Source organism: Euwallacea similis, chromosome 11 (genome assembly GCF_039881205.1).
Source record: "Euwallacea similis isolate ESF13 chromosome 11, ESF131.1, whole genome shotgun sequence".
Taxonomy (NCBI): Eukaryota; Metazoa; Arthropoda; class Insecta; order Coleoptera; family Curculionidae; genus Euwallacea; species Euwallacea similis.
In genome coordinates, this window is record NC_089619.1 from 3,992,095 (window position 1) to 4,019,838 (window position 27,744).

The following is a 27,744-nucleotide window of genomic DNA, read 5'->3' on the forward strand; positions in this document are numbered from 1 at the left end:
CGTTTTGGTTCCAGGGTCATTTTTGTTCAAAAGATTTAGGTATTCAACTTAAGTTAATGGAATAAAAACCAACAAAAATGAACAATTTCTTTTCTTTTCTATTTCATTAAGGACGTTTATTAAAACGTTCCAATGGAGATACAGGAGAGAATGTGGTTCAACATGACGGTGCACCTGCACATTTTGCCCGTACTCTTCAGGATCATCTAAACCAACATTTTTATGTGCTATGGATCGAAAGAGGCGATCCTATTAGATGGCTAGCCCGAAGTCCCGATTTAAGTCCGTTGGATTTTTTCCTGAGGTTACATCAAGTCGTTGGTGTACGAAACTACTGTAGCTGCAACTGTTGGAAAAAGTGATGGCAGCCGCTCTTGTCGTGTAGCAACATCAGCGCATCTTACAGGGGGTGAGCGATTCAATGATTTAAAAAACAAATTTATGTAACCAAGTTGGGATCGTCATTTTGAATCTTTATTACATTTTTTTGCCTTATCTTTAATAAAAATGAATTAATTTATGGAAGTCATTTGGTGTCAAGGAGCTAACATTACGTTTTTGAATAAAAATGAATCTGAGCTAAAACGATTAGTTTTTGCTTAGGGGTTTCTATGCAAAAATTGTTGACTGTAATGTCCCTTATAATCTCCTGAAATTTGACACAACCTTTTCGGAAGACCCTGTAAAGTAGTGCCTCTCACTCCTAAATTAGTGCGGTAAAGGCACACTCCCGCACGCGATTAGGAAGAATTTTGCATATATAATTCCTGCAAATTATATATGCAAAATAATATGTTACATTCTTTTTTTTAATTCGTTTTCTATATTTTCTTACGGGTCAATAAATTATCATTGTTTAAGACCACTGTTATCAGTGATAAAATCTGCAAGAAAACTTCCTCTTCTTCAGTTGAAGTTCGATGCGAAACTATTAGAGTTATTTATCGTCTTTTATTCACATCTTTCAACCACTTCTTCGTGCAAGAATATTACATAATTTGTGTTCTTTGTCCAAATTTCTACCAAAATTAGAAATTGGAGAAAACACGTGTGCTACACATAAACCATGTCACCAAACTCCGAAGTGAACAAAATAAAAACGACCATATACAGCACCTGCATCCAATCTAACCAGAAATTAATAACCCTTTCCAGCTTCCGAAACAAGTAAGATTACATACTCGGTGCGTAGGTCCCCGTTTTAACACGGGGCCAAGCGGGCAAAAGGGGGGCGAGTGCGTGTCAGCACACACACTCCATCCCTCTGCACCCCTCTAGGCCTCCAGATCAATACCTTGGGGCAGCCTCGCCGGACCTGGGTCCACCAGCCTACTTTACATTTCCTTCCCTTGCGTCTCCTCATCCTCCCGTGCCTACTTGCGTTGGTCTTACGTCATTAGTCCGAGAGTCCGGGAAATTTTAAATTAAAATCAGCTGGACCTTTGTGTTTTTTACGTGGATCATAGAGAGCCCCAGGAATTATGGTTATCATGGGAGAATTTCATTTTGTTCAACTCGCTCCTATGAGGATTATTTAAATAATCTATAGGATGAAGTATTAATTGCATATTAATGTATGCAAAATAAGTAAAGTAAAATTGATCACAGTAAAATCAAGTGAAGTTGCAGAAAAATTGTTTCATCGCACGCATTCGGGAGTTGAAAGTAGTGCTGTGCACATGCGCTGTAAAAATATTTACTGGAACCAAACAAATTTTTCATGCGGGAGGGTTGAAAGTAATGTAAAACTCCTTACCGCACATGAGTGTGTTAATCTATTTTTCCCCCGTTAGCATTAGGTCTACCGGAAAGTTTTGTCACATGATTTTGTTTGAAGTTTGAACAAGTATGCGCATGCTCTTTTGAGCTATACATGACTGTGCCTATATCTGCATTTATACACAAGTATCCTTCAATATTAAATACAGTAAAGATGTCATAACTAATAATGGAAATTATACCGTACAGTAAATATTGTTAAATGTATTAAAAACTGTCTTATTTTCTTCCTCTTTATAAACGGCCAGAACTTTCTGATAGACCTAATATTTCATTAATAGACTTACAGACATACCCTTGTAGAAAAAATATTGTGTTTAAGTAACACGTGCGGAAGTATCCTGAAGCGTGCGGCAAAGTGACTTTAAAGTGTGCATTAAAATTTTTACTGTAAACGTGTTCTTCACATTTGAGGTAGATGGTTCATTTTTTCTTCTATTTTGTTAAATAACATCTTACACACAAGCATAGGTTATTGGAGCGGTGGAATTTGTTATAATTTTGTAATTTCTGTATCTAAACCATTATCTGCGTGGTTCTTCAGTTTTTCCAAATTGTCGTGAAATAAAATCTAGGACGCCCTGCATTGAGAAAAAACACAGTTTTTTATCTAAGGATACCAAGGGACATATTTTTCAAGTTTTTTAACGAGAAATTTGGGTAAAATTAAGTTTTCCAATCCAGCTAATAAGTCAGATATTTACATGGAGAGAAAATTCAATGGAAAAATTGAAAAATACATTAATTTAAAAAGAAAACAAAAACATAAAGAAGTTGTTAGGTGACCGAACATAAACCCATAGACTATTTAACTACACTTGCTTTGGTCTTGCTAAGCTGAGCGCCACAGATGTATTCGCCAGGGGTGAGAGGGGCAAGTGGGGGGTCGAAAATGGGGAAGCGGAAAGGGGAAAGTTTAAAGCCGAAACAATGGTATAAGGCGCAAAGCAGGAGATGTTGGTCAGTCGATTTTAAAGTCAGTATTTCATCCGGATTGTACAGCATATTGATGATGTGACGTCAGCAAGTGAGGTACGTCACAGGCACCAAAATTGCCTAGTAAATTTAATGAAGGTGTATTGAAAAAGGAAAAAGAAATTCGGGGAAATAAAAGACTTTAAAGAAATTTCAGTGCCTGCTAGGGAAATAATTCAGAGAGTTAAGAGATAAGGCAGTGAACTGCTATCGATGTGCAAACACTTTTTTGCGTCTAGTGGTGTTTCGTTGGTATAAATATATCGAACTAGGGTAAAATTTGCACTCAGAATCAACTAAGAAATTGAGTATAGAAAAGGTTTAATTTGTGAGCGTACTAATATGCCAAAACGGTAATTGTCGAGAATCCAGTAGCTAAACACAAGTATTCAAAAAATTTGATAAAGCTGGAAAGCGTCATAGAAAAGTAACTATTTTCAAAATTTTGGATAAACGAAAGGTGTTAGAGTTACAATTTTTCCAGCTTCAAAAGAACCAAGAAATTTTAGATTAAACAAAAATTTGTTTGAGAATATGCATTTTTCAAAAAAAAAATCCTGTTCTCTTTTGAGTTTCAGGATACCATTGCAAGTGGTGGTCGACAAGAAAATTTTCCATTTTTAGTTCTGTTAGCGTTTTGTAAACGTGAACGTAAGATTGTTGTCACCTTATCGCGCAAATCACTATTATTTAAAAGAAGAAATCATAGCTACTACAGTTATCTAGTAAAGTATTTAAACCCCTCCATAACCGTACAACTGACAAATGTTCCCTCTAAAATATTCCACAGAATTGCCTTTACCTCGAACGTCTTGAAATTAAATTGCCGTAATATATTTTGCAACTGGATTGAACACGTTCAAGTGTTATCATGCTCAATCTTTAGCAAACCACTTTCGAGGCAAAATCCTTCAATCCTGTCCTCGAAGCTACTTAGTTCGAGGCAGGTTATTCCCTGCTGACCATTTAACAGCAACGGGCGACAGCCTGCGAAGACTACAGATAGCGGCCGCAGCAGGAAAACGCGTTTTCTCCCTCCAACTGGGCCGTTTAGAGAGCGGACCAGGAGATATCCGGCGCTATCGGACTCCGTCAAAGGGATCGTTTTTTGTAGGACAGGAAATGGAAAAAATTGCCTAAATTGTTTCGGATATGTGCGAAGCATGTCGTTAAAAGCCCCCATTTTCTTTAAGCAAATGTCATCAGATGAGAAAAATCGTAAGAACGGAGAGAATTATAAAACCGGGTGACTATTAAAAAAAACTGGTGTAGTATCAGAGGTATGTCGTAGATTAATTCATTTGTAGTCCATCGTCAGTGTCAATGTTATTGTCAGTGTCATTGTCAGTGTCACTGTCATTGTCAGTGTCACTGTCAGTGTCAGTGTTATTGTCATTGTCAGTGTTTGTGACTCAATCAACGTCCTACGTTTAGTGCGGTAGAAGGCGGTGTACCGCCTTCTACGAGCTCTTTTTAACACATTATAGTAGGTGTTAATTGACTGAATCAACAATGTGCTTACAGAACAACAATTCTCTAACATGTGCCCTCTTTCGTCATTATTTTAAATTCATCTTGAACTAAAACATCTAGGAAGGGCTTCAAATCGATCGTAGAAACAGCATGGAGAAATTGAAGCGCAATAGGAATCAAGTCAGTTGATAGGTCACAGCAATCAAAGGAAAATTAAGTTATTTTTAGGGGTTTATGCGCAGTTCGATATTTTATAGTTTTTGATCTTATGGTCGGTCTCGGTATAACTAGGCGTATAAAATATACTACATATCTACAGAGCAAAGCCATAGCCAGGGAGATTCGGGATTCAGATTTGCATCGGTCAGAACGAGCCGAGATATGGGCTCGTTTCTCCACCCTCTATAACCGCTCGGAAATATCACTTTACACACATCGAGAAAGATTTGCAGAGTCGGCATTTAGTAACGGACAGTAAAAGATAGTGGGACATTTCTTTACGAGGGAGTGGGATTAGCCAGATTACTTTTGAGTAATTTAGTCTTGAAGTAGATTTTATTTCCAATGGGCATCCTCAACAACTGCAGGAAACCGCTTGACGCAGTAAAAAGCCTTAAAATTGGACATTCGCTGCTAATTTAACAGTTCGTCTTGGGCGTTCTTCTCATGCATGCGTCATTCGACGGCATGGTGATGCAGACAACTGAAGCTCTGGTACAGCCTCAAAATGTGGCCTTGGTCCTCTCTGGCAAAACTACTATGGAATACTGACCTCAAATTATTGTTCTTACAAGAAATATGAGGACGAGTGTTCTCGATTGAAATTTCAACATGTTTATTTTGTTTTGTTTTTACAAAAAAATTCGCAATTGAAACCAGGAGAGTTGTGTCGTGTGCCGTGCTCATTTCTTCTAGATTATTCGATGACTTAATGAAAAGTGTGTAGGAGACACAGAAAATAAAAGTGGCTGGTAAGAATTTGGACAGCAAAGAAATGTTTTAATCGCAATTCAAGTAAGCGATGTTCTTAACGATTTCTAACAAGTTTCGTGACCCAATCCACAGGCTAAGACGAAGCGAAGAGGTCTTTCTCATACAGGTCTCGTACAGGTCAATTTCTGGTTTCTAATTTGATATTGTTGATATTGTATTGGCTCGACTTGAGTCGTATATTTGTCACTTTATACAGTACAATTCTCACAATCATATTACAGTTTTTCACGGTTTTACGAAGAAAAGTATACGATAAAGTACACGTAAAGATAACGATAGATTTTCGGTTGTGATTTTACTCAGTATGCCTTTCAGGAGTCTTCACACGGCGTCAATTTTAGTTTCGAAAAGTTCCTTTTTAGAGAATGACACGTTCTTCATATAGGAAAAAAGGATATTTAATTTCTTCACCTACCATACGTTTGCTACAATTTGACTCAGACTGCCAAGCGATCTGAACTGAAGCTGAAGGTAAGAAATTCATCAGAATGCGATTGGCATACCTTTGGCCCTCAATGGCTGGTGCGGCCACGAAAACTTTTCCTTTAATAAATCAATTTTCTGCGTTTCGGACCCGGCTGCCAATAAAAAAATATTAAACTTTATGTTATAAAACTGAGACAAATTGAAGAGATACCGGTCAACTTTGTTAAGATATGATTTATACGGTAAACAGAATGAAAATGTCTCTATTCGTAATTAGAGCTGAAACACGATGAAGCCTACTGAAAAGCATAGTGAGCTTTTTTATGACTTGAGTCTTAGGTCCTGCTTTACTATCAAAACGTGCCATCACTGGATAATGATGTTGATCTGAGCATCTTAAGGAATGTAAACTCACATATAGACAAAATTCTGATGATTTTATGAGAAGTTTAAAATTGTTTACGGCCCTCATTTTTCATTTCTATTGTGTTAAGAAATGTGTGTTTAATTTTAGTAGATTAAATTTTTAATCATTCTTTACAAATAATCTCACCTAATTACAATTAGCTAAAGATCCTTTCAAATTATCTAGTTCTGCCGAGTTTCACTTCATCTTATTGTAGCAAAATACTTTTCAGCATTAATCATTTATGGGTTTAAATCGTTGGGAAACAAAACTGCTAATTGTGGAATAAATTCCTGTTGAATGAATTTTAAATGCCGCTTCCCATCAGTTAAAATTTCTTCCAAAAATATAGGGCTAATAATGCCCAGCTGTGTTTTTTAATGGTGATACTCATGTTCTTTAAGGTAATTAATTTTTGTTTTGGCAATAATTCATTAATCGCTGCTACTTTTTTTGAAGCACTTAACTGGTTAGGTCTTGTTACGCTGCTAAATTTTTTTTATTCAACCAGAACCCAGTATTGCGTCAATACTTCTTACGCGAAACAATAATAAAAATCTCATTATTCACTTGTTTTTGATTTTAAAGCCTTTACATCGACGCACGCCTCGTAAAAACAAACAAAACACCAGGGCGTAAAAATAAATTTGAACCGGATATATCACCCATGATACCTGCGGTCTCAAGAGGATAGAGGAAAGCATTACATATATGATTTTAATGATTCCGTGGGATTTGTTGCAAGTTTGAACTATATTTATTACCAGCATTTTTTAAATCTGATAGTCCGGCAAGGCCCCATTTCACCAATTAGCATTGGACATTTGCGAATGCGAGTAAACCCTAGACGTTCTAAACACCTCGAATATGAATTAAAAAATGTTTTTTGGCCAGTCCTTGTAAGCAAAGGGTGGAATTTAAGACCATTCGCTAGAACGGGGTGAAGAATAGTACGAATTTGCATGGACCGCCGCCTATCTGCTGATATATGGGGCGTCCTTATCTGCTCTGTCCACCCCGGTCGACGCTGTGCGGCTAAAGTTTAATTTATGCTTCGGCCACACTGCATTGTCACGTCTTACGGATGACCAAACTGCCCAGGAGTTTCTCAAGTGCCGCTCGGTTAGACGCTAAATACTGAGTTTAATTTATCTCGGCAATAAGATCTTGTTCGAGCGAGTGTTCCGAATAAGCATTTCACTTGCTCAAATGAGAAATCGTTTAAACATAATTAACTGATGAATGGGAGTTTCGAAGCTACGAATTTATTATTCCATTGTCAAGTGTGAGCTGCGGTTACTTGACAATTGCATAACAAATGTGCGAAGATCTCTATGGTCAGCGTCGGGAAACTGCTCCGGATTCTCCAAGGACAGAATAATCTATTTATTACTTAGCATGCATTATTGATTTATTACCACCGAACGCAGTTCTAAAACAAATTTTAGGTATATTTCTAAGTTGGTTCAAGTTAGCTTTTGACGTACTGCCGTATCGTCTGCGATCCAAGATTTACATTCATGTGTAGAACTTAAGGCGCCAAATATGTCTTCAACGCTAGCTCATGCTTAAGAAAATCCTTAAGGAACACCATTTGCGGAATATTTTGTTGAGGTGCTTACCAAATCAATATGAGACAGCTGCAGGGGTACAACCATGGATAATTGATTTGCCAACACCCCATTGGTAACCAAACTACTGGAGTTCAAATATAAATGAATCGCTGACATAATTATAAAGAATAAAGTACTAATTCTTGTCGGATTGTTAGACTAAAGCGATTTTCTAGACCAGTTTTCACAATAGAAAGTATGTTGGTTTGCGATGTGGTGTGCGGAATGTGCCCGAAAAATGCGAGGGAATTATATGCTAAAACTTCAGAAGCAGCTGGGGCTCAGACTCCCCGCGTTATTCAGAAATCTGAAGGAATCTTTAGTGTCGATACTAACACTGAAGGAGGGAGAGGATTAAAAAAACAACAGTACAGACTATTTTAAAGAACTGAGGACAACGACCTATTGCAAAAAAACTTCCAGGATATTTTGTAGAGTACAAAAAATAAAAGTTTGTTCTGAATACATTAATTAAGACAGTTTAAAACGTTCACAGATAAATATTTTTAATTTTTGTCTCCTAAGTTTGCTTATCTTTACAATTTTTGTTCAGTTAGTTGTTATCGCGCCACTGTTAAATTGCGCGTAGTCCGGACGGCACCATGTTACCCGGTGTTGATCATGCAGCCACCGAACAACATAGAAAGTTCAGTTCACTGCCGAACTTTTACCCACTTCTGCGGCATCAATGTGATCTTTACAGATCTATATTGAAACTCCTCTCGGGACTGAAAACCTTTCAGTAGGACACATGCAAAAATAATGCTAATTGAAAATTATGCGCGAATTTACCTAAAATGAGAAAACTTTCTCCCCCTTTCAGTTATCACTGTCGCATTTTTAATAAACAAAAAGCGGTACATGTTAATCATGTTAATTCCCCCGAGACTTTCTCTCTCACCCAACTGTGCACATTACAGAACTTCTGTTTCGGACAAAGTTTTAACGACACTAGCGCGAGTTCTACCGTAACATAATTCTGAATATTAAATGAACATATTTCGAGCGTTTTGCCTACGCAACTTATATAGGGTGGTGAAGGCTGTCCAGAAATTCGGTGGAGAAATTACAAATTAATTTTAGCATCCAAAACTCAGTAAATAGGTAGCTCTCTAAACAACTTGAAAATTTCATGATACGATCATGGAGCAAAAAGGTTGGAAATATGCGTAGAACAATATTTCCACTCCTTTTCAATTTACATTTCTATGTGGTTGATATTAATAAAATTCTTCTGTTTCAGGATTTCACAGCGCTAAACGATTATTTGATCATTTTCTTCAAGAATTTCTTTCAACCCTTTCCGAAAACAGATTGCCCATTCGGACGAAATAAAATGTTGGATTTCGAACCCTTCCAAACAATATTAAATCTATTCGAGTTATTATTGAAAATAACCTGCGAAGTTCACCTATCTGAAAGCTGTTGTGGTTCAATAAGGGCAATATCTGAGAGATCTGACATAGCTAACTGAAAGCGGGGGGTGGACCCCCCGTTTCGGCACGCACGAAGCAGAGGGCTATCAGTGTCAGATTACCCAGCCAGGACTCCCAAACTATTACAAATTTCCAATTTATACTACCAAATTATATTTTGTGAAACTTAGTAACGGAACATAGGCCTGTGGTTAAGTATAGTCCAACTAAAAAGCACGACGACATTAGCAGGGAAATTTTGTAAGGGAAGTTCTGGAAACCTGTTCATTTTAATTTAGATTGTAATTCCAATTATTGTACGCGTTCCACTTCCGTCAGAATGGGGAACTTGCCCAAAAGTTAAATGTGGAAAATAATGCTTCCAATTTAAAGTAAACGTAATTAAAAAGTGCGTACCGCTCAGAAATAAAGATATATTGACTTGAAGCAGAAAATGAAAAAAGGTGTAAATATTTCACTTCATAAAAACCGATTTTTGACCTTCTCCTCATTAAGCATGAATAACACTTAGTTACCTATGTTAAAACAAGAGTCAACCGCGGACGCGTACAAATAAACTAAACACTAACAAAAAACATTTACAGTAATCAAGAACACAGATAATAAATTTTTTAACAAAACAAGTAAAATTAGATATAATGATGAGGGGGTCGAAGCCCTATCCGCACCTCCACGTGGTGACCCCTGGATGCCTCTTTCCTTAAATCCAAGGAACCAACCCCGGAGGAGAAAGAGAGAGAGAGGTAACAGACGCGGAAGGCCGAAGAAGAGATGTGCAATAGGTTAAACCGCACAGCGCTTGGCTCGGACCTGCCGAAGGAACGACCTACTGCGACATCAGAAACAACCTTTTTAGAGCAAGTAAGATAAGAAAGGCCATAGAAAGTAAAAAAGATGAAGAGCTCAAACAGCCGAGCGCTGCTATATAAAAAAAAGTATGGATGTTACAACACAAAGAAAAGCATCTCAGGAGAAAACGCAAATAAAACGCATGCAGGAACAATTTATATTGCCGAAGAAAAAAGCAAAAAAATCTGTCGAATCCATAAGCATTGGTAGCATCACGTTGTGAGACTAGAAATGTATAGACAAAGTAATTGGGAGAAGAAAGGCACAAATCGAGTATGGGAAATCGCAAAGCCATCAGGAAAGCCTTCTCGATTACAGGAAGGGCGACAAAAACTAAAACAGAAGTGAAAAGACTCAGAGAGACAGTATACAGTAATGTTCTGCAATTACACCAAATGAGAAGAGTGCGAAACAATTAGCAGAACACGAGTTGACTAGATAGTAGCAACTCACAGTCTTCTCTAACTCTCACATTATATTCTTTGGGGACAGTTTCCAAGTTGGAAAAAATTTCTTTCAACTCGAGGTTTTTACTGGCTGGGCGCTTCAGCAAATTCCACACTATTCGGCAGAACACCAAACCTTTTGATGAAAAGAGAGGTACAATAATCAAATACCAATTCCTTATCTTAAAATGAACCTTTTGGAACGGTCACATGATTAATCCCAAAAAACTTTCATTCCTCAATAAAAAAACAATTATTTTTCGTAGTTTTGGTCACCCTGTAGAAAGAAATCATGACCTCAATATCTAGTACATAGAAGTTTCGTAAAGCAACTGATTGTCGCACAAGTAGAACCAGTCGTTGCATCGTTCCTCTATTTGAAATGGATATGTGGAACATGTGTTTTTTGAATTGTGTATTTATGCTATTTGTTCTACTGAGCAGTGAAATAATCTTATCGATTGAAATGTCACTGTTACGAAATTTGCAAATACAACATATTCAATATCGTTAATCAAGTTGTGTAATCAATAATTAAATCGGGAAAATGTCTTTAAAGCGATGTAGGTTGAGAGTTTTATAATTATATATTATTCTATGTTGCAGTTTGCTTCTCAGGTTCATCAAATATGACAAGGTGATCTCAAGCTTTTTGAGATTGGTAAAAAGTGAAAACCACATTTATGAATATTATTAAAAACTTATTCACTTTTATTTTATTACAGTTTATTGTAATAAATAATCCTAACTATATGAACTCTATAAATTTTAATTCGGACATCCTTCATTGTGTATTTACTAAAAAACCAAAGTTTGTAAACCACATTTGGAATGCTTCATGAGAATAAACAATTCTCAATTAATTGTAAATTGTTCACGCCCCTTATAAATTATTTTTTGATCTTAGGCCATTTTTTCCATGTGCCCACCGCCTTAAATCCTGACACATCCTGTGGTTAGTCTATCTAGAGTCAGGATCCGGACTGCCAAAACAGCGTTATCTGGTTCATTTGCTTGTCTTGTTTTATGGCAACCACCTCTCCAATAAGCTCGTACTAATAGAGGCCACAATTTTCGACCCATGAGCAGTTGCTTTAGGGGCGAATTATTAATATTATGTCAACTTTAGCTTTAACTTCACTTACGATTTTCATATGTAACTCTACTTTGTGAAAGTGAGCTTTGGTTTGGTTTACATCATGTTGTTATTATATCTAAATAGAATGTGTCTTCTATCTGGATTTACTAAGTTTACCTGATAAACTTCAATCAACGTTTTACAATTAGCAAATGTTCGTTTGAACGGATACCTCCATCTAAAATATCCATCTAGGACTATAACATCGCTGGCTATTTGTAAGCAATCCTGCGTGTCCGTCCTATCATCTGTTACGCAGTAAATGTACGGAAAAACTGCGAACGAAGTTGTCGGGAAGAATTTATCTTGGACAGTCCTTTATGTGCCCATAAATATTGGCATGGGGATGTAATCAGCATGTTAAGTCCGCCACTGGGGGTGTGGTAAGAGGGGGTTCAGTTCCAGTCAATACTGTATAATGGTTAAATTTTGTATTGACTAAAAACTGTGTGAATGTAATAATATACTTATTTACCTGACCAGTACGGAAAGTGGTTCTTCACAGGACGCTGATTGCAATTGGTCAAAGGACGATGATGAAACAAAGTTCAGGTTGGCAGCAATCGAATGCGATAGAAACACTGTCACACGTGTAGGGTAAAATATTTTGCCTATGAGCACATATGAATTAACATTAAAAATTAGAGTGCGTTAAGGGATTTACACGAACATTTGCTATTAAAACTTTTACTCCACGAGTGTTAATTGCCATGTCTGCCTCATTACGCAAAAATATGTTTAACACTGGAACAGCCACTTTGTTTTGCGTACAGAACAAAGTATTCAGTTTTACTTTCACCTCTCGAATGTGTGCGGCATAGCTATTTTACCACACGACTTAAAGAAACTCTTTTACAATGAATATGAATAAAGTAGCAGGGGAGGATGAAATACTTCCTCCTGGTGTGACGATACTTGCGGCAAATTCGCTATAATCGAGACACGTCCCGAATTCAATTTGGCAAGTCCGTTATTATGCAAACGTTGTAAGTTCGAGCTGGTGTTATTTTTAAATCGAGCCTCCGAACTGTAGCAGAAGCAAATACGGTCTAATCATGTATTCAACTGCCGGCCTGTCCAAACAGCCTTTGGTCAGCAGGAAAACGGAAGAGGGAGACCAGCTCAAGTTGTTCCATCGTGTAAAGTAAATTTTGGATGGGCACTTGCAAGAAATTATGTATTATTGTTTACTTTATGAAGAGAAAATGTCACAAGTTTGATGCGAGTGCTTACATGCTTTTACTAATAACATAATTATTGTAAAATGATTTTTTTAACTTATCATATATGTCTTCTTTCGATATTTTCCAGGCAGTAGTGAAATCAATCTCAGGATTTTTCTATACATAATAGATTTTTCTCCATTCAAGTCAATAGTAAGTAACAGAATTAAGATTACTAATCAGTCCATGGATAATCTTTGATCAAATTGAGCTATCAAATACTAAATAACGAAAAATTGCTGAAAAAAAGTTGAAGGAACAGATGATCCATTCGAAGCCCGAAGGGATCAGTCATATCGAATGCCCTTTTATAGTCAGGCACTACAAGAACTGCAGCCATGATCCCGAGCCGTCATAACCATGTCATCCACTATGTCAGAAAAAAGCCCTAGAGCAACTATGCTGAAATTCTGCGAAATCCAAACTGTCTAGAAGGGATTAAACGATGTTCAGAAACATACTCATCTCTTTGATGATACACTGCTTTTTTAAGAATTTTTGAACAAATGGGAAGAATCGATATGGATCTTAAGTAATAAGTTACTCCTTTTTGGTAGGTAGGCAAAAAGAGATTACAACGTAAATGTTGAAATTTACCTAAAAAAATTCATTTCGCCTGGTTTAACTGCCATTCTCAAGGGCTAAATTATTAATGTACTTAAGATCAAGTTAGTTTCCATAGAAACCAATAACTTGACCAATACCGACACACTGTATCACTGGGTCCATGGGAATAAGCTCGCAGATAAGTTTATAATACGTTAATATAATTTGAAAATAATAAGCCTAAAAACTTCAATGGTTGATTTTTCATGGTATAATTTGCAAATTAAAATAACTTCACAGTCATCTAAAGGTAGCCCCCAAGTGTTAGTCTTATCAATTATTTCTTTTTACAGCAGTTTTATACCTGAATTGTAAACCTTACGCACGCGTGTCCAGCTGTGTCAAAACGCAACCCTTTGGCCCCTTGAACACAAGTTGGGTCGCCAGTAATGAAAATTCGATTAAAGGACCCCTCGATTATTCTAATCCTTCTTACATGCGAAATTGGTTATTATACGGTCAGGACGCAAGCATTCTACTTAGCCGTTTCGTAACGGTCGATTTCTTAGTCTAATTACACTCAAAATTGAGCTAAGGGTAATTAGTTCGGAAACGAATTTTCTCCAGGAGATCTTCCATTAATTTTGATATATACTGCTAGAGGTTATTTTGTGGATCGGTTCAATAGGTCATTACTTGGTACAAAAAGAACAAATAAATACCCACTAAGGAATAGGAAATAAGAAGTGATCTCTCTGGGGGAAAAAAATACCCGAAATTCCAGGGACTTATTTAAATTATCCCTCCAATTTTCAGTAGGACAGCCAGGCAGGACGATCAAGCAGGACGTTAGGAACAGAACGCAAAAGAGGCGTTCGCTCGGAGAGTCACACATTAGGTTATCCAATATTCCGGTGCTGTGGAGAACGCTAAGCATGTAAATTAAGTGAGGGGACAGGGAACTGGGTTTCGGTGGGTGGGGACACTTGGGGGATTACAAAGGTCACAAGGAGACTAAACTTGAAATAATGCAACATTTATATTGATATAAGGATTTAAAATCGATTAAACTCTAACGTTAAGAATATTCTATAAGTTTCATAGTATATTAAATATCAATTAGTACCAATCAGCGAAAAACAGATTTTTCAAAGTTATTTCTTTAAAACGTGATTAAAATGCCAATTTACTTAACACAAAAAGTAAAGTTTCACAAACATTAAAGATTTTCAGGGTTTCCAAGAATAGAAGGGTGTGAGAGTCAAAAGGCTTACCAACAATATTCTAATGAATTTTTTTTTGTTTCAATTTCCCCAAAATTTTTTACAATTTCAGAAATGTTTTCAGATTCCTTAAGATTCAAGTACAAGGCAGCATATTGCAGAAAATTTGAATTTGAAAAAATACAGGTTCTTCCTAGCACCAGTACCGATCGGGGGGGGGAGTAGGATAATGGCTCAAGGCGACAGACTTTCCTGGTTGGCGGTTTTTTGAGGGTAGGGGATAGTGGTTACGAATTTCCCCTAGAGCGCCAGACTTATTACGACTGGCCCTGCTTAACGCTAATACTAAAACTACACCAAAAATTAATTTTCTTTTATAGAATAGATTCCGTCTTTCAACGTAAGCCAAAATTTATTATTAATAGGTGTCAGTAATGCTTATTATTAACATACAAATAATGTTTGATAAATTATTGCTAAAATACTTATCGAATTTACTAGGATCTCTTTTACCTATTTATCGCCAAATAACGTTGACTCCTAAATGCACGTGGGGTTAAGAAAGCTCGTGAAAGATATACAAGGGGTTATGAAGGGGTATTTTATGAAGTTTAATTAAATTTTGGCCACCTTGCCCGCACGTCAAACGGCGCTTCTGGGTAACGTATTTTAAATTAAGCGAAACAGGGGGAGAAAGGACAAAATCATTTTTCAATTTTTCATCGGAATTACTTGTCCTTTTTCAAAATTATGACTTGAGAGTATTTCAAGTGGTGATGATTGGCATTATTTGAGGGGGAAGGCTACTCTTTGGGGCTAAAACGTGAAAATCTCTTCAGTGAGACGATTTATGGTTATCCAATCATGAAAAAAAAAACATCGACACCCAAGAAATCTGTGAAAATTAGTATAAGAAATTAAGGACAAGCTGAATTTTATGAAGTATTGTAAATATGCAAATAATAATAATGTCCTGATAGGGATCCTAATACTGTGAACCCCTGATATGATCAAATCCGGTGTTAAATTACTACACCAGTAGCGGTCATTTGAACTTTACCCTTGCTCGTGTGACTACTGTGTACACTTACACCCCATTTGATATATTATTTAGCAGGAGATAAACGAAGGGTGGAGAGATGGAATCAGGAAGCATAAAGTACAATATGTACTTTTCGCCTTTGCTTCGTTCCTTTCTAATCACTTATAGGTGTTCATATAACATTTTCTTCTTAATTGTGGGATAAAAATCTTATTCACAACCATACTAAATTCAACACACGGAAAGTCGAACATTCGAAGGCGCCCATAAAGTTGTTGGTATTTGATTAATGCCGTGCTGTCCAAAAGATACCGACCGTCATAAAAGTGTTTTATGTAAGCCCATGAGGGCATGTTTATTTGCTTGTTACTTTTTTTAGACTGTACCCTTCTGTATAAAAAAGGCCGATTCTCAGTTGACGGGGTGCAATTGGGCAGATAAAGTTGGAGGAAGTGACAGTGTATAAAATAGCAAAGAGTTGGAAATCCTCATGTTTAAGTTTCGAGTCCGTGAAGAAATTTACTCAGAAATTAATAATTGCATAAATATTAACCACAAAGTGGTTCCAGTCTTAGTTGAAGATATCATGGAATGAAGTCTTAAAAACTTAAAATGTTACGCGTTAGAAAAACCACATGTGTGCGGTAATAACTTTTACCACATACAAAACTGAGTCGTGGATGTGGCTGCTGCAAAATTGTTTAAGAAAAGTGGCATTTATCACACAGCTTCAAGGGTCGTAGGTAATACATTACGCACGTTGTGCAATAATGATCAATTATATGCTATAAAAGTTATATTATCACATGCTTTAATTTCATGTTACTTTGCCGTACTTCATTTCATTTTTAAAATTTATGTTGTTTAATTGTTGAATTGGTATATTGCATACATGACGTTACAAAATTGAATTCTAAAGCAAATTCTATATACAAAAAAATATATATGAAAATGCCCTAAAAATAAGGTCTGAACATTGGCTTTACCGTTTCTAAAGCTTATGGGAGATTTAGTTCGAATTTTAACTCTTAAGGATATACATAACATGACATCTCGCTTGCTGTGGTCTACAGATGCAGGTCTACAGCTAAGTCTACAGATCAGTTGTTGTTTTAGGGCATAAAATAATCGAAAAATAAATGAAGTTTGACCTAAAATCAACATTCACTTTGTAGATTGTCAGCTCTAACTGTGATGATTTTAGTGTCATCATATATAATTTTCCTACGAACACGAGGATAGGTGTTATCATACACATCTTCAAACTGAAGATAGCACTTTATCACACGTCATTGATGTGCATGCTTTAAAACTTTTTACCGTACAAGGAAATTGAACTAGCGAAAAAGAATGAAGGTAAAAATATTTTATGTAAAACGTGTAAAAGTATCTATTTCTATTAGGTTGTATTTCGCAATCAAAATAATAGCTATTATGAACTGAAAACAATATCGCCAGCTTGGACGACTGGGTCGCTCCTTCGAAACTGAACGGTCAGAGACCCCTTTTAGACATGAACGGACAGGGCTCTCCCGTCACACCTAGGCGACCGGGGTCCTTCTTTTGAATCTGAACGGATCTTTGGATACTGTTTTTTAAAGTTTACTCAATGACGTTATCAAGATTTACTCTCAAATCAGTTTTCTCTTTGAGAGATTTCTACAGATATAATTATCGACTGAAAACACGTTTCCAAGAGGTAAATAATGAATTCAGACTTCCTCGAATTCATTCTTGAATTTCAGCTTCTCAGGTTAAACACTTTCGAGATTTGCTTATCTCCTTTAGGACTTAGGATAACTTCTTAAGGAGGCATGCCAACGTGAAATTAAAATTTTCCTTGAAACGAGAAAATTATTTGCAATTTTCACCATTGGCACAAATTCAAGAAGAATTTTAATTCTAGTAAGAGTGAAGAAACATCAATCAAAATTTTTTTCAAAATTACATGTGTACTTATGTACGTGTACTGTAATAATTATTTTTAACAAACCCTCGTTAAAAAAGTGATTCGCAAACACATTTTACAAGACTTTTAGCTAATAGTAATTGAAATTTAATCTTTGTCGAGCCTTCGACTGACCTAAATCAAACAGTGGACATTTCCGATTGAATTCGTTCAGGAGGGAAGCCCAGGTAGATTTGATTTATACTACGGTGAAAAAAAATCAAAGGATTGTAACAATATACTGCATAAATTTAACTTCGTTTCACGACCTGTGTCCGTTATAACATTTCTTCAATGTAAATTGCCACTTTATACATTAGAAAGGGCATGCACAATCGAATTTCAGGTAGCTCTAGAAGGTTTAATAAAATTTATGGATGCATATACTAGTGCGATCCAGGTCTCTACATTTGCATTGTTTCAACGTTAACTTATCTTTAATAGGAGTCAAAATAATTTTCGCAAATGAATAACGAAATTGGTCCATTATGAGACATGAGACACGAAACAGAATATGAACATAATTTTGACTATAATACATACAAATTTTAACAGAACTAACCTGTCATTTTTTTACTATTTTTTACTAGAACCTTACTATTTATTTTTACTATAAATTTTAACAGAACTAACCTAATCATGTCTGCAACACAGTTAGTGAAAAATTCAAATATGTATTTCAAACCATCAAAAAATGCTTATCTTTTCTTGATCCGTTTACACGTGCAATTCGCATTTAAATGTTCTTCTCTTCGATCATATTCCCTGCAAATGATCAATTTTATAACCGTTATATTTGCCCATAACAATTGACGGTGAGTTACTCCCCAATCTCTCTCCTAATGAGCATATCTTTACGACCTTCCAACGTATCTTCTTTTATCCCAACACCCCTTTAAAGGACTCATCGTTCTTTAGTGCTGTACGGGAGGAGTATTATAACCCTTAGGGCGTTCCCAAGATAAATTAACAGCCTTTTTTATTACATATTTTTACCTGTAGTACTCTATATAAATTCATGAAACGCAAAGGTAGGAGACAGTATCATCGAAAAATCCTTTCGTCTCGTTTACAGCATAAATAATTGAAATATTTCAGTGGAAGTCTCAATACCACGGCAATATTCTTAATGCTTTTTATGTTAGTGTTAACGTTGGTATTAATATTAAATTTAGCGTAGCTGTTGGGACGGCTTATAAAATACAATTTAAAGATTTGTCAGTACCTTATGTTGTTGCTGAAATGGGTCTCTCGTGTCCAAATAATATTTTTACTAAGATAGTGAGATTCTTCACATTTGAAACATTTGAAAATTCCAGCTCACTTAGACAGTTTATTTCTTTGAGTAATTATTGACTTATGGTTCAAACCACGCATGTCAAAAGCTTCGTATCACCAGTGATGACACATCTTTTCAAAACTAATATAATATATAGCAGGAATTTGCCAGATATTGGTGCAACGCTATCAGTATTTAACAGTACTACTAAATCCAGAGCAAATAATTATCATGCTAATCAACAAAAAACTTTTAAAATAAAAGGAATTTAAGTAAAGCCAAAACGTCAACCAATTAAGTGGCAACCATGCAAAAAAGTGGAATTATGTTTAGATATTCAAATATATCTTTATCCTTTTTCAGTATATTAAATTTATATGATTTGTCATTTTACGTAAGACGGTTCTTTATTGTTACATTTTGTGACGTGAATAAAAAGTTACGTGATTTGAATCATACATATTAATTTTCTTTCAGCGCTCTTTAGATTGCCGTTCTCGGTATCACCAATTCTCTTCTGGCCATTCTGGTCCACGTCGATGAATTCGCATTAAATGGCTCTTTAAATGTGTTATTGCGAACCTGCCGTTCTGAAAATGCTTCAGCCGTGTTCCTTCAGAGCATCCATATTTCTTAGGTTCGTTACAAGCGTCTCGAATAATCCTTAAAAAAAACCTTAAAATCATTTTCAAAACAACATCAAATTGGCCACTAAATTCCCTTAAACTTTTCCCATTTATGTAGCTTTTATAGTTCTCAAGATACTCGTAGGTGCAGGCCCAATTTGTGAATTTGTCTGCAGTTTGTTTTCCAAACTTTGAATCAGAAATAAGTCGGGACTTTCACTGAATTTGGCGTGTTTAATGATTTTTACTGAACGCTAATATTTTTTATGATTTAAAACATACACCCAAAATCGAAATTATCCTCCAGGTTCTGAAAAAAACAATAAAGGGTAATCATTAAAAAAAACTCAAATTAGTGGCATATTTTGGATAAATTCATCAGTTATTATCTACTTGTGAGATGCTTCGTGATAAATAGCAAGAGTTTTAATTAACACTCTACGTTTACGCTTCTCTGTCTACTACAAGGTTTTTTAATCATCACCCCTTATCCAAATTTAATAAAGCTCGATTAGCGTCATGCCGGTATGCACAAGTGCCTTTCGTCGATGCCTAACGGCTCTCAAGTTTCGTGCAAGTTTAGTGCATATAGTAACCACCAACGAATCCCCTTACTAAATCCCTCTGGTCTTTAATTCTTGAGCATATTATGTTCCGTTTAACAAGCTGTAAGACAATATTTTCTTTATCTAACTAAGCACACATCCCAGAATTGAGAAGCCAATAACTAAATCCTCATCCTTTCAAAAGGGTCCCTTAGACATCTATTGTGCTTGCAACGTCCTTTTCTGAATAAGATGATGATTTCGTAAATTTACATGCAGATGATGATTAAACTCATTCCAGATAGAATCTTTTATGAAAATCCATATTTACATAACATTCATGAATTGATCTTGAATGAATTCTTTCTCTTGCAATTACTTCAGAATTTCATAAAGGACGCTTTAACATGCCCTCATGGCATTAAAATTAGCATTCATGGCACGTCGAGTTAAAACTAATTTATTTTGAATGCATTGAGATATGAAATTGAAGTCTAAAACATACAGGGTGATTCATTAACAATAGGACAACGGAAAGCTGAACGTACTACATGTCAAATGGTGACGATTGGAGAAAATATACCTTATACGAAAGTTGATAGTGTCGGATATATGGAAGGGTGTTAAAAGGTAAAATTTAAACATAGTGTTCGCTAAATGGATTTTTTCGAAAACGCATCAAGATGTCGAATTGAAACAAAAATAGATAATTAATCGAAAAATAGTTGCTCTTTAAAATTTTGAATCAAATTTCATGTTAGACCTACGGGGTAAAAAATTATTAACTGTAGATTCTGTGAAATTGACCGTAAGTGGCTCTCTGTATTAGCAATTCGGAAATTGCAAAACGTATCTTATTCATCACCCAAAAAAAATATAACTTTATATGTTTTCAAGTGTCTAACATTGTTATTTTCAGAATAATGACAGAAAAATGAATTAAAATTTTTTCTTTCAACATCCTGTATATGTGCGAAACTATCAATTTTCGGAAAAGGCATATTTTCTCCAATCGTCACCTTTTGACGTGTAGTATCTTCAATTTTCGGTTGCCAAATTGTTAGTGAATCACCTTGTATACAACTCATTAAGCTTTATACAGATAAATTTGCCAAATTTTTTTTAAGTCTTCAGGGTCAGTTCATCGCTTTACAACCACGTTGTTTCGCAGTGCTCTACTGAGCACATGAATCTTAATAATGAGTTTAGAATGTCATAATATAATGCTTTAAACAATGAAAATTACACACTTTTTACCTCTCTCTTAACACAAAACAGCACATCCTCAACTCCTCCCTGAGCATGTCAACTGTCTACACCGCCTTGCATGGGAGCTACGTAGCTAGATCGCTTCTATTTGTTAAGCAAATGCCCGTAGTGGAGAAATTAAATTTGGCTGTTGTCCGAGGAGGTTAAGTCGGAGCATGCAAATCGGCCGGTGCCATAAATTAATTACACAGAATAGGACAATTCCCGTTAACGAACTCCTCCTGAGGCCTGCTGACTGTTTGTCGCTCCTGCGATTCTCTCCTGCACGATTTATTGTTAGCTTTGTTCTGCTCGCCATTGCTTCGGCTTTGCAGGAATGTAAACGCCCATCCGGAACGAAAATTTTAGCCAAGGCAGAGATAAATTTCAAGATGTTGAATTACCCCGTACACGCACCTTAATTTAGGCAGTTGCAACCTCAAGTAATAAGACATATAATCAAACTGGCATCGTAATCCGCAGTTACTGGTCATATATCACGTGACCGCGTGACAAGGCACACTTGGACACCGTGATTAATTTTGCAAATACCGAACAATCTGGCATTAGTCTCGACTCTCCCTTTCTCTATGATGATCTCAAAATTCCCCTGCTCGAAATTTAAAACATGTTTTTTTGCAAGAGTTTGAAATACGCAGGGCAGATTCTCCGTTTTGAGGGCCGAGTCTCTGTTTTGTACGACAAAAAAATTTAGAGATTATCGAGAACACAGGTAATACCTCAATTTTCAATATTTTTGTTCATCGGCGTACCTCTGCCTGTTTCTTTATACGAAAAACTAGAAAAGCCCTCTGTTTCGATGCTTTCACGCATTTAATTGGACACTTAAGATCTTTATTAAATGAAATTTCTTATCAAAATACGACACCCGGACATGCAACCGACAATTGCAGACTTGAAATTTCGTCAAAATCGGACTTACATTGAATAATAGCTTCCACGCATCGGAAACACCTGAGTACTTTCCGAAGCCCCCTGTGGGGATAAAAGTGACTTTCCTGAACTTTTCGGGTTGAATAGATGGCACAATGTTCGATTTTTCTTTTACGTAAATATATACGACGATAGTCCCAGAAGTATTCGACCTAACAGTTAAAGAAAAAAAAATTGAAAATATTACATTATTTCTCAACATAGTCTCCTTTGAGATTGACACACTTTTCCGAGCGATGTTTCATGGCTCCTATACCCTATTTATAGTAAGCAGTTTCGAATGTTTCAAAATAGCTATCAACCTCGGACTCCCCCTCTTCATTATTGACAAATCTCCTTCCACCAAACTATTTTTTCAAGTTTGAATATAGAAAATAATCTGAGGGGGCTAAATCTAGCGAATAGGGTGGGAGAGGAAAAAAGTTCGAAACCAAGTTGATTGATTTTAGCCATCGCTATGGCGGAAGTGTGGGCTGGTGCGTTGTCTTGATGAAACAAGACTTTCTTTTCCGTTAAATGCGGTCGCTTTTTCCTAATTTCTTCGCTGAAATGCTGCAATAAATTTGTATAATATTCTTCGTTTTTTTTCGCTTTTCCTTTAGGGAGATGGTCAATAAAAATTATCCCACGTACATCCCAAAACTGACGCCATCACCTTTCCTGCAGATGGAACATTTTTCGCCTTCTTTGGAGCCGATTCTCTTTTGAATCCATTGTTTCGACTGCTCTTTCGTCTCAGGTGTGAAATAATGGACCCATGTTTCATCCACGGTTATGAATCGACGCAAAAACTCGGCTTTATTGCTACGAAACTTTGGCAAACACTCCCCTGAAACATCCTCACGGCGTTCTTTTTGTTCAATTGTGAGTAATCGCGGCACCCATTTTGCGCACAGCTTTCTCACGTCCAATTGTTCGATCAAAATGTGATGTACTTTTTGAAATGACTATCATGTCTGCTAATTCGCGCAATTTTAACCAACAGTCTTCCAGTACAATTTTGTGGATTTTCATCACAATTTCTGGAGTGGTCACCTCATTAAGTGGACCACTGCGGACTTCGTCTTGACAGCTCGTTCGACTCCGTTTAATCTCTACCACCCAACGTTCTACAGTTGTTAACGAAGGACCACATTCCTCTAAAGAAGAATCTAACTCCGCTTTAATGTCTCGACTTTTTTACGCCACGGTTCTCAGGGCATAATAACTGGATGTCAGTCTATCATTTAACCCTTCCATATGCCTATCAAACTTCAGTTTTCTAGTCATCCATAAATCTGGGACTAAGTTATCGTTGAACCTACTGATTAGTTGGACAATCTCCACCAAAACGGTATTCAGAGTGTCCTTAAATGGTATCCGTCTTATTTTAGAACTGTCATGCGAGAACGCATTTACAGTACACAATTGCAGTCTCACTCAGCTTCGACTTATGCTCATGAATAGGAGAGTCATCAGCAAAGACCAGATATGCCTCAGTGATATGATGGCTTAACAAATCATTATTGGAAAGTAATGACTTTGTCAGCAGAATTCTAGTCTTCAGCAGGACAGGAATGTCACCACTTTTTTCAATTTATTTATAAGGAAATCCCATTCCAATGGAAATGAGATGAGCTTTCAGGTTGAGTTCACAGTATCGTTCTCTCAAATTTCGACATAGAGAGTAATTTCTAGCAAAAAATGTTATTTGCCTTTTACGTGAGGAGTAGTATAAGCGCTTAGGATGGAGAGAATCATGGAAAAAATTTTGAGGATGGACATGAGCAATTTATCACCAATCTAAGTCGATGAAGAAACCAGTTAAATATGAGTCTCATGAGCTGGGTAGGGATCGGTGTGACAATGATGTGGTGAACGGGAGGAGTCAGTTTCTACACTAGCATTGACTTTTGGGTTATCAGTGGCGTCGACAGAATTTCCATTTCTTATGAATTATTTCAGGTATTGGAAATATCTGTGTTCTGAAACTAGAATAACAAGGCTAGATAAAAAGAACCTAGAGACAGAATTTATAAATTGAACGTTTTAGATTTGAGAAAGAAACTGAGTTACTTGTTACTTGTTTTCTGTAGCTTCATGTTGATATGGATGAGAGTTTTCCTGAATTATTTCACGATCTGGATTAATTTGAAGTATCAGACTCAGATAAGCGTTGATTCTAAGCTATATTATTCACTCCAATCCACTTATAGTACCCATTTCGCTAAACTTGAAAGGAGTTGGACAGATTGTTGAAGTTAGGAATTAATTTACGTGTTAGTGACTAAACTAGCTTTGTAGGGTCAAGTCTAGTAATCTTCAAAAGGAAAATTTTTTGATTTTACAGAAACTACTAATGATCTCACTTTCCACTTCCCGAAGGGAAAATTGCTTTGATCAAATTAAAGGAACCAAAATTTTTTTCAAAATTATTATAGATGCCTAATTAGTGTTTTATCAAATCACATCATTCTCGATTAAACTTGGAAAAGTTGCCTTTTTCACTTTTTCACTCAGAATTTTCAACAGTACATTTACACAAATCATCCTGTATATCCTGCTGGCATATCGCGAATTTAAGTTAGCACCAGGAAGACTCAATCAGTCAATTCTAAAACCTAAATCTCGTGTACTAAATTCATGAACCGGCCTTCATTGTCAGTTTTGTCAACTAATGGTCAGCAATTCAGGTAATGTGAACGTGTAGGGATGAAAGTTCATGAGTGGACATGTTAAAAGTCCTGTAAGGTTGACATTAGGGGTCATTTCATGTTTCGAGCTGTACGTTTTCCGGAATTTCCACTTTTTGAAGGAAGAGCTTGGGGTAACAAGTATTTGAATAGGAAGGTTTAGCACGAGCTAAAACGTCAAGGGCTTTTTTACGATATACTTTAGGTCATAGCTTTGCTTTTGTAATATACATATTTGCAAAGTTGCGATGATAGAATGTAATAGAAGGGGGGAGGGGGATTAGTAAATGTCGGTAATATTGAATTAAAAAGTTGTTATAACTGAGATATAACTAAAGCTCAACTGTTGCAAAACATATGCAGCGGAAAAAGAAACAAAATGCGTAAATGTGGCCTTATATTTGCAGTTATATTTGTATCTCCCAAATAAAAAGGGTCTGTTACCCAAAGTCTGTTTGCTCGACCTTCGGCCTTGTTTTGTTACAGGACAGGGACCTCCTGTAACGGGATTAGATCACTATTTTGCCCGTCATCTTTGGGGATTGTCCTAATGACTTACATAATGTGTAAAGGAAGTTTCTTGTTCCCTGTGGCTTTACTTTTACATGGATTTTTCGTTTTCCTCTCGTAAAAAAGTATGCGTTCGAATAGATCTTAGATGTTCAGAGCACTAAGGGTGTCCCAAATTCATAAACACCCAAAGGGATCACAGAAACCGTAACAGATGAAGAATCATTTTCTGAAAGTCATGTTTTGTTTTATAATCAGATGTGGACAATTCATACATAATATTGAAGTTTTAGTATTTACCATTTTTGGTAGCTGCCATAACAAACTTCGTAAATCCTTGCTAAAACATAAACAGAACGCTTATACAGGGTGTCCCAAATTCGACTTCTAACAAGGAAATGTAGAGCGGTAACCGTGAGAGATAGAGTATGAGTTAAATGGAGACGAAGGTGCCTTTTTTTTGACGGTTTATATCCAGTTTTAGAAATTTATAACTTCCTAGTACCCTAAAGAATACCCAAGAAAAGACAAATTTATCAATTTTCATATTTACATTTTTTTATATTCATATTTTCTCCTGGCTCTGTTTTTGAAGGATCAACCAAAACTGATTTTTACACAACCTTTTGCCCATTTGCAATATACGATATTTTAGTTTTCAAATGCCATCTTCAACTTCAGAACTTCAAATTTAAATGTGTAACCAAAAATACGTGTTAGGATATAATTTAGTATCCAGAGGTTTTGTCAGCATCACTTTTGTTGATATCGGCTTATTTCCTTGAATAATAGCCGTAGGTAACATAGTTAAAATGAAACAAAAAAACAAGTTTTTTTGTTAATGGCGAAGAATAACATTACTGATATTGGGTTAATTAGTATTCACTAGAAAAAATCCCAAATGCCTACATACAACTTACGTTCGATTCATGACACTTAGTTGGTTCAGCCGCACACCTACTTCAAGAACATCCTCACACTTATTAAAAGGGAATAGATATTTTTCTCACCGTACTTCTCTTCACATATTATACAATTCTCATCAGCATTTGTAACAAGATTTAATTCAAGAACCTGGACACGCAAGACGTTAAAAAAATTGTTACCTGCCTCCAGAAAAGGTGGTCCAACTTTCGTCCGTTGGTCCCTCTTTCGGCCACGGGCAGTCTTCGGGGCGAAAAATTACGTTAGATTCCTTATGGATTGATAGACAGATAACGTAACGTAAGAGCTTTATAGTAGCCAATTGAAAAAAATACTACCTGCATGCTGCTCTGGATGCACTAAACTTTGACCCTTTAACCGAAGGGATATAATTTGTGCATTAAGCGTATCGTTGGTGCGATGAGCCCTTCTAAAACATCCTGTGCGTGGTCAAGGGAGAGATTTACATAGCAATGGAATGTGTTTTCATGATATGCAATGAGATTACAGAATTTTAGGAGTAAATCAATTTAGGGCTAAATTACCAAGATGCTGTTAACATTAACTAGGACCTATGGAGATTAGCTTGCAGTTAAAGTTGGTAAAACATTAATAATTTGGCCATTATTACACCAGTAATCTAAAATATAGTACATTCTAGTTAAAACCGGCCAGCCTACACAGTGTTCTAGGATGATAGGAAGATTCTTTAGGAGATAATTATGCAGCTCATTTCTTATGGTTTATTGTTTATGCTAATTGGGACTTATACTCATAAATCCCAAGTCAACATCTCAGCAAAATGCAATAAGGATATTCCAAAGCATATCTTTCAAAATGAAAAGAAGTTATATAATATTTCTTTAGAAGTTAAAGAAACTACTATTTAATTGCATTACTACTACATAAATTGTTCAAAACGGCCTCCTACTTTTCGTATACACAGTCTATTTCGACGATATATAATAAGACTCCAACGTAAAAATCTAGAGGTGTTGGGTCTGGCCAACCTGGAGGTTATCTTGTGGACCCATAGCATCCAATCGATCCGCCCGGATAATTTTCATTTAGGCACGTAGTCAGTCATCTTTTAGGGAAAGGGTTAAGCGCTAATTCTAAAAAATTTAGAAAAACTATCTACCCTTGATATAGTTTGAATAAGGTCGGGCACAAATAAACAGTTTTCAATTAATCCTAATCAAACATTAACCCAGAACTGATGTTGGTTGCGTGTCTTCTGCGTACATCCCTAAATATTACTGACAGTAATTGACGAGAACATGTTCATCTCAAACAATCAGCGCTCCCACTTCAAACAGCAGTCCAAACATATTTTGTTTATATTAGATCTGTGCCAAGTCAGTCACTTTTATTGGTGTTTCGCTTGCGACTATGCGCTCACCAAATACCTTGTTTATAATTCAAGCAAAAAATTATATATCTAGATAAAATGTAAATCTGTTTGGAATT